The following is a 19,613-nucleotide window of genomic DNA, read 5'->3' on the forward strand; positions in this document are numbered from 1 at the left end:
GTTCTTTCCTGACTTTGGAGGAGTCAACAGAGTTCTGTATTTTTGATTCATGAGCTGAATCCCTTAATTCTTACAAAGGAAAGGCTTAAGTCTCCATTCCCCACTCTCCCAAGTCTGAATCTTAAAGCTAAATGTAATTGGCATCTATTTTTGATCTTTTATAAACTGTTTGTGGAGAAAGGTTTTGCCTCTCAATGCAAAGTTATGGGCAACTGCAGTTCCCCACAACTGCCCTCCCTGCCGCCTGGATTCTTTGAATAAGGCATTGTGTGAAATTCCAACCTCATTAAATCTGCTGTTTAGTTGCGCTCTGTGCAGCCACTGCGAAATCTGCTCTGGGTCAACCCTCCTGCTTGTGAAACCATTTAAGGCAAACAAGATGCCTGAACCATGAGGTGTAACATAATACCAAAGTCAGCCAGCCACATTCTTTACTACTTAAGTAAATTTCTACATTCTTTGCTGATCAAACTAAATTCTTTTTTTGTTTTTGTTTGGTAGAATCATTCAGATAAAATGTTGCCTCTTCCAAATATTTAAAAGCATTGGAGAACCCTATAGTAAAAGAACAAAGAAACTTACTTCAATTCAACTATACCCTACAAAGGGATAAAAAACAGAGCTAAGATTTCCCTTGGTAAAGTACATCACTTCAATTCTGGAACAGAAACTGCCTGACGATACGGCTTGGACAAATTAAGCACAATTTTTTCTATGCTGTCCTACAGTTTCAAGAAAACAGAATCACCCTAGAATGATTTTATAGTTTTATCCTCTTCTAAAGCAACCCAAGAAGTCTCTGTGCATGTGTGTGCATGTGCCCATACATGCACGTATGTGTTTATCCATGCACATGTCAATGCAAGTGTTAGAAAGGTAAATGGTAAATATGTCTACTAGAATTGAGATCGTATTCTTATTTCACATGATTTGACAGTTCTTATATGGCAGCAATCACTGTTTTTCTACCGACTTTGGTGACAGTCTCAAATCAGTGACCTAGATGGGAAAGATTTTATAGCCCATTACTGAAGCCTTCAGTCATCTCACTTGTGTTGTGACCGAACTGGTTTTTAACTCCAAAAATAGATTGTTACTGAAGGTATGAGATTTCCAAACAGAGTCATTTTGGGACTGACCTGTAGATTCTTCACAAGTATTTATGATATCACTTTTGTTATTCACAATACTACAAATATGTGCACATTTTAAGTTTAAAAAGTTATATATCTGACCCATATTAGCGACATACTAATAATTTACATGAAAGTAAATCTTGATTTCTCAGAAAATATTTTTTAAAGCTCTTTAAAGTATATGGATTTTTAAAAAGCCGATTATTGGCAATGTGTGAGATGGTTTAATAGAATAACTGGAATAGTAGCTATGTACATTTTTGCTTACACATAGTATTAAATAAAAGCTGTGGCAAATGAAGAAAGGAGCAAGTAAATCCAACATGTCCATACACACACCCATCTGAATAGATTATAAAATATGTCGTTATAAAAATGTCACTTGATAAGACATCATAAAATCTACAAGATGTTTTAATATGCAAAAACAAGAGAAGCAAGATAGAAAAGTTATAAAAATTAAAAGGAGATTTAATTTATGCAGATTCAGAATGAGGGAAATTTTTCTACATTTTTATTTTTAATAAGTTACTTTGCCTTCTTTATTTTTATATGGTAAAATGTCAATTTTAGGAAACTTGACAAGTGTTAAATAATAATAAAAACTAATAAGTGTTACATAAAGAAAAGTTTAAAATTTAATAATCCTGAATTATATAAAGACATTTTTATGAGATCTTCCATATGATGTCTTCATGTGAATGAACTTCAGATAATCATAAAAAGGGGAAAAATAAAATATAAATACCTTTATGAATAGATGTAAACTACTGAAGAGACATTGTACAAAATGTTATATTTGGGGGAATATTGAATGGGATCTAGACGGCTTTGTTTTAATTATCCGATGAATTTTTTTTATCTTCAAAACAGATTTATGCATTGAGAAGTTTAAGCCATTGCATTATCTCTTCTTCTCATTTTATGAAATCTGAAGAGTATCCAGCCAATGTTTTGTTTAAAAAAATGAGAAAAGATTTGGATGGGTTTTGTTACTTTTCTCTTACAATGAAAACCAGATAGACTGATCATACACACAGAAACAATATTCAACAAATATTCATTTATTGTCCACCCATATGCAGCACTTTTCAAGGTACTAGACATAGTGACTTATTAAAACTACCACTGTCGGCCAGTAGCTCATGATGTAGTTTGAGATTTTTAAAAGCAAATCAGTAATCATCATTTAATTGAGCCAGTGAACAGAATTCCATTGGATATAATGGTTGTTAAGAAGATGAAGGAATCAACTTTAAGGCAGCAGAAAAAGAAAATAACCTTTATAAAGGAAATTTCTGAGCAAATAAAATTCTAAACATGCAACAAAAAGTCAGTCATATGGAGAGGTCAAGACTGGTAATTTGGGGTGAGTAAGGGTGAGAAATAGGTATTGTTTCATTTTATTTTTTCCCAATTTCCAATTCACAAATATCAACTATAAAACTTTCTAATGCCTGAGGGACACAATGCAAAGATACAGTTCTAACTTCTACAAAATAAAGAAAATGTCTCTATGATAAATCACAGATTGTAGGTATCTTCATAAGTCTTGTCAAACATGACCCACTGAAAATAGTTATAGATCATTTCTGGAACAGATGATATTGCAGAAAAATGGTTGTTAGATTGACAGATAGATACATGCATATATACATACATGAAACATGGACAGACAGCTTGCGTCGCAGCTCGCAGCTCTTAAGTTTTAAGCAGTCTCTACAGAGTTCACATGAAAGCCATGGTGACCACATTGTATAAACAAAGAAAACTAATAAAGGGTTTGGCTTTAGCTTGAAGGTTCTTCTGCCATGGAGTAATTTTCCTATGATATATACTTAGCCCTTGTTATGACCTAATTATGCATAATTCTTTTGGAATAGGATCATTACAACTATGCTTATTACAAGCTCAGCAATCATTTAAAGATATTCACCAAAGACATACATGTGGCTAAGTAGGGACACAGAGTCTGCATCCAATTTGATAACCGCAGAAAAAGTCAGAATGAAAATAACTTTTGAAAGTAATATTTTGGTTTATCCTAGATTGAACCAAGATTGACACAAACACTGGAGTTTTCAGATATTTAAAGAAAAACAAATAGTCGACTTTTAAGGCATGATGCCCAGAAATTATACAAGCTAATATAATATAATACAGGGGATCATTGAAGGGAAAGTCACAGTTTTGTCTGATCCTTGGTTCCATCAGACATACTTAGGGAGATGGAAAGGTCTCCAAGGAGCAAATAGCCTCCCCTACGTAGATCTGGAAGACTATCTGGCAGTGTAGCTCAGCAGCGAAAGAACCCTATTTTGAGAGTTTGCAACACATTTGAAAAATAATAACTTGAGGATTGTCTATTCTAGCATCTTGGTTAGTAACTTGGTAGTATGATTAAGTCAATATGTTAGGCAAATAAGCTGACTGAAGGGGAAAACTATTCAACAACTACAGCCTATAGACCTATACTTGGCCATTTTATAAGTGCATGCAGTTGAACATTACTGGGACATGCCATAAAAAATCACAAGTTTAGTAATTCTGTCCATTACTAAAGATTAATGAATGAATGAATGAACAATGCTTTTATCATTTATTTTACAGACAAACCTCTCATATACAAGTGTCTAAACTGTCACCCAGTAATATCAAATTCTATCAATGCAAAGCCACTGCACTTGAAAAAAGAAAAAATGTATATATATATGTTTTATCTGTGTGCACTTACTATTTTCAAGTTTTCTGTTTCCATTTCTGATTTAATTCTGACAGATGTTGTCACGAATGGTAAAGGTTAACATTAACCACTAAAGATTATGGCTAAGACTAAAGACACCATAATATTTGAGAAATCTAAGCACTTTATTCCCTTGACCCAGGAATGCATACATATAAATATGTCATAAAAGGAAAATAAATGTGTGTTATACTTGAGAGTGAAACTGGGCACTAGGATAATTGTCTACATTATTAGATTCAAAAAGTTTTTGCATGAAATCCACAGCTTAGCAGTGTTATTTATTTATTTATTTATTTGGTCAGAGGACTCTTCTTTTCAGCAAAAAAAAAATAACATACATGTAAAATAAATATTTTATTGGATGTTTATTTTGCATGTTTAAATTACAATGGTTTCATTTCCTAAGTTAATCAATGAAACTTTCAGTTACAGATATAAGACAGGACTTTTGAATTTATGTCCGTTCCTTCTGAGAACTCACTAAAATGATCAGAAAGAAAATTTTCTAAATGTTTCCAAAATTGGGGAGGAGATGCTAAGTACAAAATTTGAAAATAGAGAATGTCAAGCAAAAAAATGTATATATATATATATATATATATAATTGATTTATTAGTAGCATGAAAGCACTATTAACAGTGGAGAAATCAAGAGTAACTCAGTTTGAGCCATGAAACCTTCAAAATCCTCAGAATGTAAGGATATAGTTGAGACTCAGAGTGTGATTGAAAGACTGTGGAAAGAGTTTTGTGTATTGGTTTGCTAGAGCAGTTGTCACAAAATACCACAAACTGGGTGATTTAAACAAGGAGAGTTCATTGCATCATTGTGTGAAAGCTACAAGTCTGAGACCAAAGTGGAAGCAGGAAAATCCTTCTGTTGTCCACGAGGGAGAATCTATTCCATTCCTTTCTCCTAGCTTCTGGTGATTTGCTGGCAATCCTGTGTTCCATTGTTTGGATATGTATCACCCCTATCTCCGACTTGGTATTCACATGACATCCTCCCTGTGTGCATGTCTGTCTCCAAATTTCTCCTTTTTATAAGGTCACCAATTATATTGGAGTAGGAGCCCACCCTACTGAAGTCGTTTTAACTTGACTATCTCTGTGAAGACCGTATCTCCAAATAGGATCATATTATGAGGTACTGGGGGTTTAGATTTCAACATATGAATTTTTGTGAACAAATTCAATCCATACCATTGTGGATTCCATATTTCCTCCTTTCTCCATGCAACTGGAATATTGTCTCTCCCACCTCAGTAGAAGAGAAAAGTATTATACTCTGGATAATGTAACCATTCAGCAATCTAGTAAACTGCTGATTAGCTATACTTTGAGGCTGCATGCAGCGGTGTTAATTCTATGAGATTTTACCTCACCAGGTAACTTATTTATAGAAACTTTCTTTTTTTGAGTGGGAGGTGATATAATATCCATAAAACCTGACTCAGACAGGTAAATTGTGATGATACCTTCCATTATAATCTTGGAATAATTTTCAGTGAGTGATAGCTTAAGAAATTTTATTAATCAGCACTACAAGTTAATGTTTTGATTGATGCAAATTATTAAAATTTGACGTGCAACACATCTGTGCACCAATTATATGTTATTTCAGCCTTTAGGGGAGTTAAAAATAAATATCCAAAGTGAAATTCAAAGAAAATCACTAAAACAGCATCTCAGTAAAACCATAGGAATCGACAGGAATTTGAAAACCCCTAATTTACATAAATTAGAGCCATTTGTTTGTTTCAACGGAGATTCCTCATTGATGCCTAAGAAATATTGCACAAAAGCTTTTTTGGTTTACAGACCTATTTGAGAACCTTATAAAACCTATGGTCCATATCTCTAGGAAAATACAGTTATGCCTTCTATCCACAGACACTCAGTTTTTGGCATGCAGTGTTTTGTTTTGTTTTGCTTTTTTTTTTTTTTTTAATTTTTGTTACTTATTTTTGAAAGAGAGAAAGAGAGAGAGAGAGAGAGAATGAATGGGGGAGGGCAAAGAAAGAGGGAGAGAAAATCTCAAGCAGGCTCAGCGCTGTCACTGCAGAGCCCAATGTGTGACTTGATCTTATGAACCAAACCGTGAGGTCATGACCTGAGCTGAAACCAAGAGTCAGACACTTAACCCACTGAGACACACAGGCGCCCATGGCACACAGTTTTCATTAAACTGGGGACAGAAATGATGGAGTTCCCTAAAGTTTATGAAGGTAGAGCTGATTTTGAAGCAACATTCTGTCACTTAAAACTCTCTGATAGCTTAGACTTTAGATTTCAGTTTTCTGTATCTATAAAATTACAAAGATAATTGTGCCTAAAGGTAACTGGACCTACATTAAAAGGTTTTTTGTGATAATTAAATGATGCAATATATGCAACATTTGGGAAACATAATGTTTTCTGTCTCTATATTTCTTTCTTGTGTACCCAGAATTTGGGGTTCTTATATTCTTAACATTGTAATCAACTCACCACTTTGCTTAGATTCTGTTTTATTATTCATTATTTGATTTCACCTTCAGATTGAGAATTTATGCAAGTACTTCTGGTGATGCTGCATCGTATATATGAAGGTGAATCCAAATGTAAAAATAATTAAAATAATAAGGTCTTATCCTTTAATATCTGTGGCAATCAAACTTTGCACCTAAAATGCACCTATAATGCATGTAAAATCCCAAAAGGAGGATTGTCCGGAAAGCTTTAGTAAATGAAGATTTCAGTTCCAAAAATGTAGGGTAAGAACATGTAACCTGGGTGAGAATCCCTAGTACTCCCTTTGGAAACATTGTTTTCTGTTTCTCTTATGTTTGAATCACTTCTACAGCATTCTTATCAGGAGTTCGCTATCTTTTCCATTTAGTCATATAGAAAATTCTTTCCTGAATCAGACCATCCCATATAAATACAAATCTGAGCAAATTCACCAAGGCAGAGATTTTGGGTGTGAGGCAGTTTAGCATAACAGAAAAGCCTGGACATTAGAATAGGGGACATTTAATATCAAAATATTAACAATTAATCCAAAGGTTATTTATGAAGATTGATTGAGATGGTGAGAAACTTCACATAGTTTCCTTCCATTGAACTTATATATCCATTCAAGTCATTCAAAAATGTAACTTAGCTTTTACATCTATAGGAATTACTATGATAAATATAGTTAATACTCCCTTCAACATTTCTTATCAGATAACCCAAATACATCTTACTAGGTATGTCATCATCAATTCTTTCTTTGACATTCCTCAAATTGTAGAATATCCCACCTTTTGGAACATAGATAAACTCTCCTTAATATGGTCATGTTTATCAATGTATTTCTTACACAGTAGGTACTGGACTAAAAAGAAATATTGCAATTGAGCACTCATCAGTGCAAATCTAGAAATTAAATTCTTATTAATACAGCTTATTTGGAACTTTTTAGGTGGCAAAATCCTATTTTTTATTTCCATTGAATTTAATGTCAGCTAGAAACTGTTAGGCCTTCTCAGAAACCCTCCGATCAATCATATTCTGGGAAATCAATACATATTTGCATAAATACCTCTAAGAAACATTGGTAGAATTTTATGATAGGTGTTTTCTTTTAAGACTAATAAATTTGCACTCATCTGATCCTCTCTTAGTCTTGCTGAAGGAACAGCATGTTTTTATAAGGCAGCTCCCAAGTTGTAGATAGCCCCATCTGCTTCTGTGAAGTACAGTGAAGCTGAATTATTTGTAGGCAATACCAACAAATCAATGCAAATGCTTTTTATTTAAGGTTATTGTAAACCTCAACAGAACTATTGTCCTGAAAAACTTCATTCAACATCTCCTAACACTCATTTTCTATGCTAAAGCTTGGGAATAGATGCTTGTCTACAAATGACTTTTGACAGAAATGCATGCAAATTTAAGCCAACAGATTAAGTGAGATTATATTACAAATTGTAATATACTGTATAGTACAGTCCTTTTTACAACAAAAATAATAACATATAAATATTTTGGGGTAAAATCATACAAATCTCAAAGAATAAAACACTTGCATTACTATATTAGAAACACTGAAGTTCAACCAAAATTTGGATAATCTTTTGCAAATTGAATTATAACCTTGTCATGACATATGTGCATTTTGGTGTCATTTAACATGCATATTCAAGAAAATCTAGCAAGCTTTTTCATGCCCCTGAGTCCGGAGAGGAATTATATTACATGGGTGAGAGTAGGTTTTGCTTTTCTTCCTAACAGTTACAAAAAAAAATGCATGAGAGAACATGAAAGCTTTCTTAAATTTGGGATTTGTTACCATCCGATTAGAATATAGAAGAACTATATTTGACATATATACAGTAAAAGCTTGGATTGTGAGTAACTTGTTCTGTGTGTGTTCTGCAAGATGAGCAACATTTCTAATCAATTTTAACTTGATAAATGAGTGATGTCTTGCAACACGAATAGTACGTGCCGCCAAATGTCACATGATCACAACCGAGCCAATAGTTCTGCTCTCTCACTGTGGGACTGTGCGTGATCATCTCCCATGCGCAGATGCTCAGTGTGTATGTAGGCCGTGGTGTATGGCAGAAATCAGTGATTTTTCAGAACATTGGAAGATGCCCAAAACCAGCACTAGAGTGTATTGTTTATCATATTCAAAGCACCTATGGACATTTCTTTTGCCTTTCCATACAAAAGTAAGCTTAGGAATGCTCTGCTTCATTCTAGGTCAGGTTGCCTGCAGATATAGACCCTTTCCTCTGCTGCCGTATTGCCAGTTACATTGGATACAGTATATGACAAGAGTTTATTAATACTGTAGTCAACATCTGTGTGAGCATATACAATGGCCCCCATGCAGACAAAGATTCCATTGAGCCAATAGATAACACTGATTCCATTAGTAATAGTGAAAGTTGTCCTACACAATAACCCTTCTCTCTCTTGTCTCCCTCATTAGCCACAAAGGTTTTCAAAGGTAAGTGTAGGTTCGTTTATTTTTCTTTATATTTTGTATTTGCTTTCTTATTTTGTATTATATTTCAGTACTGTAACCATTTTTACATGAATATTTTTGGGTTGTGGAATGAATCATCTGAGTTTCCATTATTTCTTATGTGGAAATTCGCTTTGATACACAAGTGCTTTGGATTACAAGTATGTTTCCAGAACAAATTATGCTCACATATCAAGGTTTTACTCTGTAAGTGTTTCTCACCCCGATTTCTTTTAAAAGGAACAACTCTATCAATGTCTACGTGCATCTTCAAATGACATTGACTCTGATTGTTTTGAGTTGAATTGTGTCTCCCCAGAAAACATAGGTTGAAGTCCTAACCCCCGGTACCTCAAAATGTGATATTATTTTGAAAGTGGTTTTATACAGTGCTAATCAAGTGAAAATAAGTTCATTAGTGTGAGCCCTAATCCAATGTAACTGGTGTCCCTACGAAAAAGGAAAAGTTTGGATACAGAGACAGACATGAGAAGCCATGAGAAGACATACAGGGAGAATTCCCTTCGAAGACAAAACAACTGTAAACCAAGAAATGTTCAGGACTGCCCATGACCGCCAGAAGCCAGAAGGAAGCAAACAAAATTCTACCCAGATTCTCAGAGGAATCATGGTTCTGCCCTATAGATTGCTGACTCCTCTAGCCTTCAGTACTGCAAAGTAATATATTTCTATCATTTTAAGCCACTTAATTTTCAGTACTGTGTAGCAGCAGCCATAGGAAACTAATACACCTATATTATAAAATAACATTTAGCAATGAATAAAATTATAGAACACCTTTCAGCTCCAAAAGTGAATCGAATCATAATCATATAATGAATTCAGTCAATAAGAGAAACATAAATTAACTACTGAAAAAAATACATTGATAATTAATTGCAGTGCATGGTATAAAACAAACAGATTGCTTAAACCATAATTTTTTATGTAATAGGAAGATACTAATGAATATAGATCATCCGAGACTATTTTTAATAAAAACATATTTTATCTAATCCATAATACATATCCATGTGTCATTAAACCTATCCATTTTCTTTGGTAGAGTAAATATCTTTTCACTGAAAACTGGAAACTGAATTAAAATGAGCTAGTTCTCTTTCGAAGATAAAGCCCCAATATCATGTTTAAGGAGGATGTTTGTTGCTATGGTTTGTCCTGTTCAATTTTTCTGAATTAAAGATTCTTAATGTATGCTATGTTAAAAGGGTCTATGGATCAGGATAGAAAAATAGAAAGCCCCCTTTTAAGAGTTCCTAAAATAATATCAGATAATATCAGACTCCCTATGTTTTTGTAGAAAACTGTTTGCAGGCGTATAATACTTCCCAACTATTCTGCACTCTTTAGGATGACCCTGAGGCTGTGGTGAAAGCTACCTATTTACGTTTTCTGAGATACGGGCACTTTTTAATCTTTCATTTTAAAATAGGGCCATTTCAATCTTAGGACTGTATGGTTTATTATTCGTACTTCTATTGACCAGCAATCAATGACACCTGTGCATTGGATCAAAGTTTCATTACAATCATTAGCAGAGAAGGTTAAGAGGAAGCGGGGGGTGGGGGGGGGAGTGGGGGGGGAGGCCTTGCAGGCTAAGCTGTATCCATTCTGGTTTGCCAGGCACACATACACTCGCACACATGAATACAACGGCAATAAGAGACTGGTGTTAATTTAAGGTTCACTGTTCATATTTAAAAAAAAAATTCAATGTTTATTATTTATCATTGAAAGAGAGAGAGAGAGAGAAAGGGAGATCAGGGGAGGGTTAGAGAGAGAGGGAGACACAGAATCCGAAGCAGGCTCCAGGCTCTGAGCTGTCAGCACAGAGCCCAACGTGGGGCTCGAACTCACCAACCAGGAGACCATGACCTGAGACAAAGTTAGATGTTTAACTGACCGAGCTCCCCAGGCGCCCCTCATTGTTCATTCTTCATTGAAGATTTTTTAGTGTTGAAGCTCAATTTATTACCTAACCATTCTTCATTTCAATATAACATCCACTTGCATAGCCATACGCTGCGTGTTTTTATGCTTCCTCAAAGTTTTCATAATAGAAAAACACAACTTTCTAACTGCGCGAGAAAGAAAATGATAATAGTTAACATTTTCCCAGCCTTTATTACATGTCAGGCACTGTTCTAAGCGCCTCACACGTATTCAATCAATTAATCCTCAAAATAAGCCTGAAAGCATCCCAAATACAGAGCAGAAAACCGGCCATCTGATCGCTCATTGGCGTGCTGCTTTACCTAAGCCTACTTCACAATCATCCATGTGCCGCTGACCGAGCAACTCAACAAAAACACAGACTCATAGAAAATCTGTAATTCCTTATCTGTAAGGAAATCTGCAGCTGGAGATATTTTCTACCATTTCCAAAGAAATGCTGCATCAGTGTAGAAATAAAGTGAATGTCTCCATACCATCAAAACCACTGTGTTGCTTTCTACAAAAATGGTGAAAATAAACGCGTGGTGAGTTGGTGCCTGAATATCTGGCTTTTGACTGGCTCTCAGACTTTCTAGTTCCATGTGGGCCTAAGGGAAAAGTCACAGCACCTTGGATGGACCTCTGTTTTCCTACTTCACAAATTCCGAGAAAGGTTAAAATGCCTTTGATTTCAAAAATGCAATAAATTCACTAGTTTGATGTCGATTGTGTGCAAACTGTGAGAGATGCCTCAAATACAAAGAAAAATGAGATATTTTCATGGTGTTCATATTCTAGTTTTCAAATCAATATCGTAAGTGCTATGATAGAGTAAGTTCAGGCGACTCTGAAAGCAAAAGGAGAACATTTAACACAGACTAGGTGAATTATGATAGTCTTTCTGAAGGAGATACCAATTTGAGCCTTGCAATTACTTAGGGCTTACCTATGTTACAGATAGAAAAATATTTCAGACAGAGGAATCATTTCTATGGTAACGTATGGAGGAAAGAGATAGCTGGGTTTATTTGAAAGGAGCATGTAATTGCGTGTGGTTTACAAATAGAGAATAACAAACAGAGAATAGAGAATAACAGAGAAAATAGAGCTTGAGGAAGTTAGTAAAAATGAGATCAGAAAACCCTTGATATGCCATATTAAATAATTTTGCACGAAAATGAATATTTCCCAGTATGTATTTTCTAGAAGTAACCTTGAGAAATGGTACATAATGCACTACATTTTTATTTTTTCAACGTTTATTTGTTTTTGGGACAGAGAGAGACAGAGCATGAACAGGGAAGGGGCAGAGAGAGAGGGAGACACAGAATGGGAAACAGGCTCCAGGCTCTGAGCCATCAGCCCAGAGCCCGACGCGGGGCTTGAACTCAGGGACCGCGAGATCGTGACCTGGCTGAAGTCGGACGCTTAACCGACTGCGCCACCCAGGCGCCCCTGCACTACATTTTTAGAGCGGAAATGCAAATTAGTATATTAATGGTTTACAAAACTCTAGAACATATTGAATTTTAACAAACTTACCGAAAGTAATTTTCAAATGTATTTGACCTAAGTTTAAAAAAATCTTATGCATAGAAAAATTTTTACAAATAGAAAATGTATACAGCTTCATGAAGTGTGTAACTCAATAAAGGTAAGAGAAAGAGAGAGAGAGAGAGAGAGAGACACCAATGACATCCTAGCACCTCCCTTGCTGCCCCCTCCTAATGATTAGCCTAGTCTACACCCAAAAGATTCCCTTATTCTGATTTCAAATTTCACATTAGTCTTTTTTTTATAAATTTATATAAATAAAATGTTGCAATCAATTTGTTTATGGCCAATTTGATTTGACTCCAAAATATTTGTCATTTTATGTATGCTGTTGTGGATAGACAGTTAATTCATTTTCATTACTGTATAGTACTTATTGGATGAAACTACCCCAGTTTATCCATTCAAATCCTGCTGCCAGCTTGGGGCTATTAAAATAATTCTACTATTAATATTTTTGCAAACATGTCTTGCTGCACATATGTACACATTTCTGTTGTGCATAAACTGTACAAATTGCTGCATCAAATGATAAGAAATGTCCAACATTCGTAGATACCAGCTGAAATACTTTTCCTAGCAGTTTTTCAATTTGTACTCCCACCAGGAATATTTTCGAGTTGATTATTTCTGCACATTCCTGCCAATAAATGATATTGTCAGCCTCTTTAATTTAAACCATTCTTGTGGTTGTTTTGTGGTGTCTCAAAGTATTTAATTTGCATTTCCCCTGGCTAACAAGGAGGTTGGGCGTGAGTTCATATCATTTGGTTGTTTGGATATTTTCCTTGGAAGTTGTCTCTATCTTTCGTCCATTTTATTATTGGGTTGATGATTTGTTTGACTGGTAGTTTGTTGATTTCTCCACCATTCTTACTGATTTGTAGGAGTCTTTTAAATGTTCTGAAAACTTGCACTTTGTCAAGTTACAAATATTATTGCTTAGTATATTACTTAGCATCATACTCAATGTTATCTTTTTATGACTAGAAATCTCCATGTTAATAGAGGGTAAAGTAGGGGTCAAGATATTTTTAATGGGTATATCCAATTAATGCAGGATGATTTTATTGAAAAGATTATTTTCTTTTTCTGTGCAATACAATTTTGTTGTAAATAAACTGCCCATATATGCATTAGTTTTTCTGTATTTTATTAGTCTATTTTTCCATCTCTATGCCAATACTGAACTATTTTAATCTCTATTTTAATAACTAAATGCCAGGTATATTAAATTTGCATTAATTTATAAAGCTGAGAGAGTTAAGGTGAAGGTAGTTTCAAAATTGATGAAAAAATTAGGCACAAACTAATTTTACTTCCTAAAGGAAACTACAGTTATATTTTAGAGAGCTATTTGAATTGACATAATCATCTAGGTTAAACTACAAAAAGTAGTTTAACCCTCTAATAGGCCAGAGCATCAAAGTTCTGTCACAAATGTAAATTTGAATTACACAAAGCAACACATTTTCTATGTGAATGCCTCAGTGAGGTGCCATTTTGAGATAAGACTGCAGGCAAAAGAGCTCTAAAATAACTTTTGATAGCTATAAAAATAAGTCTTTCCACTCTGTTCCTTTTCAAGATCAGATTGGTTATGTGTAGACCTTCATATTAACACACACACACACACACACACACACACACACCCCTTACATACAAAATCTTATTGGAACCTGATTAAGACTGTAGTGAAGGGGCGCCTAAGTGGCTCCATCAGGTAAACATCTGACTTTGGGTCAAATCATGATCTCATGGTTCGCGGGGCTTCCCACGTCGGGCTCTGTGCTGACAGCTCAGAGCCTGGAGCCTCCTTGGGAGAGCCTCCTCTCTCTCTACCCTCCCCCACTCATGGTCTCTCTCTCTCTCTCTCTCTCTCTCAAAAATAAATAAACTTAACAAAAAGACTGTAAATATACAGAATATTTTGAGAAAAATTGACATCTTTACATTATCAGGTTGTCAAATCATAAATAGAGCATATCACTTCACATTTTTCTATCAATAACATTTTGCAGGTTTATTTGTAGAGGCCTTGCACATGTTTTCTTAGATTTATAATATGTATTTGACTTACTTGATACCATTTTAAATTAAATAATTTAAATATTTTAAAATATCTACTTCTATTAACTTTTTTTGCTCCTATATAGAGCCATAACTGCTTTTGTATATTGACCTTATAGCCTGTGATTTTGCTGAATACATTAACTTATTTTAATAACATATGTATTGTTTTTTTTAATTCTTTACATCAGAATCTTATAATCTGTGAATAAGATTTTTATGTATTACTTTAATCCTTATACATTTTTTTATTTCTATTGCCTTAAACAACTTTCATAAAATAGTTCTTCCTATGCCTTAGGGTTCACTCTTAGTGTTTTACATTGCATGGGTTTGGAAAAATGTAAAATGATATATACCCATCACTGTGGTATCACACAGGGTATTTCCACTGTCCTAAAAATCCTCTCTGCTTCATTTATTCATCTTTCTTCCCACTCCTCAACCCCTGAAAACTTATGGTTTTCCATAAGTTTTGCCTTTTCCAGAATGTCATATAGTTGGAATCATATGGCATGTAACCATTTCATAGCTTGCTAGTTTTTTTGTGCTGAATAAATTCCATCGTCTGGATGCACCTCACACTATTTAGCTATTCTTTAAATATCTGTAAGTATTTGCAACAATATATTTTGGTTATTTATTAAATATTTTATATTGATTAATATATTTGAAATAGCATTATTTTTTGACTTATGTAGCCTAAAAACTAATAACAATAATTATATATATATATATATATATTTAAATGGAAATCAATTCTAGTAGGAAAATCTGAATATAATCTTAAATTCTTATCACTCAAGACCAAAGTTCTGCTATCCTAAATACTCTCATTCACTAAAATGAGAAATACCTGAAATTGGATAATGAGTTAAAACTTAAAAAGACCAAAAAATAACTGAGGAATTATATCTATCCCTTTTAGCAATCACATTTTTTTTTTGCTTATCAGCTAATGTATTCAGTTAGTGTATCATTCTTTTTGTGTTAAGTAATTAGCAGGTCACAGAAGACAGAAAAAAAAATGTTTAACAGAATTGCCTACTTCTTTTTAGTACCCTTGAGATCATCATCTCCCTATGACCTCAGTGTTTTCGCAACAATTTAGAGAGTCTTTATTTATACTAAAACATATGAAAGATGCATGCTAATTTTAAAGCTTAGAAATAGGACAGAAATTGAAAATGCCTTTTTCTACTGGCTGAAAAGTGCATAAAATTAATTTGACTGATATGAATGAACTCTAATAACACTTTATAAATTTGTGTGACTAATGCTTCTAAATAATAATATTAATAACTTTACTCTTGTCTACAACTAACTGATCCCACTTACCAAATCTGGTATTTTCATTAACAAAATATATGTGGCCCATTTGTTGCAGGTAAGTAGGCTTGGTAGTATAGGACTAAAGACATTTAAGGAAAATTCCATATCCTCAAGGGACTATGATAATGATTATCATATAGGTTTTTAGGAAAAGAGGTGGATAAAAGGGAAACCTGTAGATTCTAACACATTTAAAGAGTGTCAAAAAAGGACACTCTTTTTTTCAAGTTAAAAAAGGAACAGCTAAACTACTAAACCTAGGGATACTTTTTGCATAATATAAAGAAATGCGTGTCAGAGTTTTAGATTAAATACACAAGTATAGGATCTAACATTTTTCTATGCCACAACAGATTACCAAAGACACATTCTGAGGGTATTCGCTCTACATAAATGTTCTTGGTGACTTTCCCTCGATGCCACAGCCCTGTGCTGGAAATCATCCCTTAGCAAGTTACCCTGCATAGAATTTACAACCTGCCAACTCTCCCCTCTTACAACTTATCATTGACTATTTTTTTGCCTCATCTTGTGCTACACACAAACTGTGTTTGTTCAAAAAGTCCCTAAAACTCAGGAAAGAGATTGTCATAGGTCATGGTTCACACACCCAGAAGGACCCAGAAGATCTGCTAGTCCCACCACCTTGAACTATGAATTGGCATTCACTGTCCAATGCTGGGGGGATGCCACTGAATATCTTGTCTAGAATGCGATGCCCTCATTTTACCTCATTTGCAATCAAACAGACAAGAATGATTTAATTTTGTTGAGTGATTTTTTTTAAAGATAAGTTAAAGTTTTTTTTAAAAAATGATAAATTTATTTTGCATGAGACTATTCAAAGCGATTCACAGTGGTCCCCATTTTACCATCCCAGCCTTTTCATTCTCCCCAAGGAGACAGAATTCTAGGCTACTTTGGCCTCTCAACATCTTCTAAATATCACATATTGTATTTTTATGTTTATACAACTTTAAATGTACTTGCTCACTGCCTAAGATGATCATCCTCACCCTCACTTCTCTTTAAATAAAGCCAACACAGGGGCGCCTGGGTGGCGCAGTCGGTTAAGCGTCCGACTTCAGCCAGGTCACGATCTCGCGGTCCGTGAGTTCGAGCCCCGCATCGGGCTCTGGGCTGATGGCTCAGAGCCTGGAGCCTGTTTCCGATTCTGTGTCTCCCTCTCTCTGCCCCTCCCCCGTTCATGCTCTGTCTCTCTCTGTCCCAAAAATTAAAAAAAAATAAATTAATTAAAAAAATAAAGCCAACACAAATATCTCTAGCGCTACCATCTTTGATTCATTTTTTCCAGCTTACTTAACAGAACTTATCCCATTTATATCTGCATTTCTATGGAACTTCGTATTCTGTCTTTGAAGTGATGCTGTGACACTAACTGCTGGCCCCAGAATCTGATGCCCTGAGTTGGAATCATGACTCCATCATTGATGAGCTGTGCAACCTTGAACAAACTCCTCAAAATCTCCATATCCCAATTTCCTTTTCCTTAAAATGGTCTTAACAATATGTTACAGATTGTTTTAAGCATTATATAGGTGAACATATGCATAAAACTTAAAATTGTGTTTGGCTCATGCTCAGTGATTTTACATATTGTTTTAGTTATTTTTAAATATGCTTGACTCTCTTTTCTAATAACTTCTGGAGAGAAGGAATACTTTTACCATCTTTTTTATCATTGATTGTTATTGCCTAAATTATAGAAAAACCTCAGTCAAGGGTGATTTCAGTTGTTCTGCTTATCAGTCTGTATACTGTTGGACAACAGAAGCCTCTTTACATATTCAAAGTACAAGACAATTTAATGTTGTTAATCTTTATAAATCCAGTGGGATGCCTGGAGGAACTGAAGTTGGGGGAGAGTTCACTCAGGTTTCAAATCTACCATTGTAGATATGTGACATATAGTTAGGGACTTCCTGCTGCTGCCCAGATCAGAACCTTCCAGGAATTTGCAACCGAGAGTCACAGCTAACATACAGAATTAATGTAGGAAGCTCTCATGGGAATGCCATGGAAGTATGTCCATCTACCCACTTCTTCTGTGTTCCAACATGTATGAATGAATTGCAGAAAAGATCATAGGAACGTTTTGGTGAATACTAATTGTGTATATGTATTATTTTTAATTACAGGAATTTGTCTCTTTAGTACATCAAAAATGTTTGAATACCAATAATTTAATACATTTTAATTTAATCATATATGTGGTAGATAAATAGGTAAATATTATATAATTATTAGTTATAGCTATTATTAATTATTAGTTATAACTATTATTAATTATTAGTTATAACTGTTAGATCTTTTTGCTTCACTGCCACCAAAATGGCCACAATCATCATCAAATAAATTTGAGCCTAGCCTTGGCCATTTTTAAGTCCTATGAGAACACAACTTCTAAAATTGATGGATAAGTGCCAGAAGGAGATCAGGGTTATAGGTAATGTGACAACATCTTGAAGCCACTTTGTTTTCATATTCTCCTCCCTGCATCCTTAATTATTTTTAGTGGAATCTTCACCCTAGATTGTTGACTGCAGCATTCACTGTCCATCCCCATGTCCCACCGTGGAATCACTAGAACTGACAGCCTGCAAGTTCTACCTTTACACAATTTTCAGGTCTCTAGTTTGTCTGAACTTGGAGCTCACTTCAGATAATTGTGCATATTTGCTTTGGATCTACAGACTAGTACATCCATACTGTCTATGTAACATATGCACTTAATAGTTCTTCCAACTTCCCCTCCCATTGGACCTCTAGGTTATTGACATGTGCTTATGCTGGGTTCCTGATTTTTATCTCACACCCATGTACTTGTTAGTGTAAAAATGCCAAAAGCTATTATTAGTATGAAAGGATTTACACTTCTCTTTGTTATAGTAATTTGAGTTATGAGTCAAGAGGAGAATTAGAAGCATATCAGAAAGTCTAGACTAATTTACATCAAAGGGCAAAAGGAGACCTATAAAAATAAACACAGAAGAAGGGAAAGAGGCCAATGCAGGTAGCATAGTTTAAGGATAAAGAAGGAGCACAAAGACCAAATGTCAAGGACAGAAGCCATGCGATGTCATGTAAGACTGAGAAGTAGCATATCTAGAGAAGTTGTCGTACAGAAGTTATTTGTATCATGACATGGAATCCCATGTCGCAATTCCAGAAATTTCAATAAATATTTAATGGATTTTAATTTTTTTTTTAATGTTAGGCTTCATATGTTAGGCTTCATATGAAGATGAAGTGTTGCTGAGACAGAATGTAACACGGCTCAGTTCTACAAAGTTTACGTTAGAGTTTTGACTGCCATACCTTTAATATTGTCCATCAGGACAGTAAATCTGCTTCTTTTATTTTTCTTAGATCCTCATTGCTCTGGGCCTGGTTTGCTGCCTGTCATTCCTCAGGAGTTCCCTGGTCTACGGAGCCCAAGCTGTGCCATTTATATCAGTAAGTGGCTATTCACCCTGCAATTATAAAAGTTTTTTTCATGGATATATTATGTAGCATGTTGATCAATATAGGCATTTGAGCATCTTCTCACCTTCAAGTAGCCATTACTCTGTATATGATACTATATTAATTATGATAATCATACAGCTGTTTCTCTATATCTGTTCATCTGTTATCTACCATCTATCTATCATCTATCGTTTATCATCTATTATCCATCAAATGAGAGTCTATTTAAGATCTACTTAGATCTATACAAAAATACAAGTTATGTTGCTCAAACCCTAAGAATAGACTGAGTCTGTGGCTGAAAGAAAGTTCAATAATGATTTCTA

The 19,613-nt window shown here is 34.6% G+C and overlaps 1 long non-coding RNA gene across 2 annotated transcripts in view; it reads left to right on the forward strand.

The window, feature by feature from the left end:
- Nucleotides 1–19,292, forward strand: part of LOC121013379 (uncharacterized) — a 141,451-nt gene extending 122,159 nt beyond the window's left edge. For both annotated transcript variants that reach the window (XR_005782672.1, XR_005782674.1), the window contains one exon: nucleotides 19,189–19,292. This is a non-coding gene — a long non-coding RNA (uncharacterized LOC121013379). The remainder of the gene's footprint in view (nucleotides 1–19,188) is intronic.
- Nucleotides 19,293–19,613: the final 321 nt, after the last annotated feature.

This window comes from Herpailurus yagouaroundi, unplaced genomic scaffold (assembly GCF_014898765.1).
Source record: "Herpailurus yagouaroundi ecotype Mexico unplaced genomic scaffold, PumYag 198, whole genome shotgun sequence".
NCBI lineage: Eukaryota > Metazoa > Chordata > Mammalia > Carnivora > Felidae > Herpailurus > Herpailurus yagouaroundi.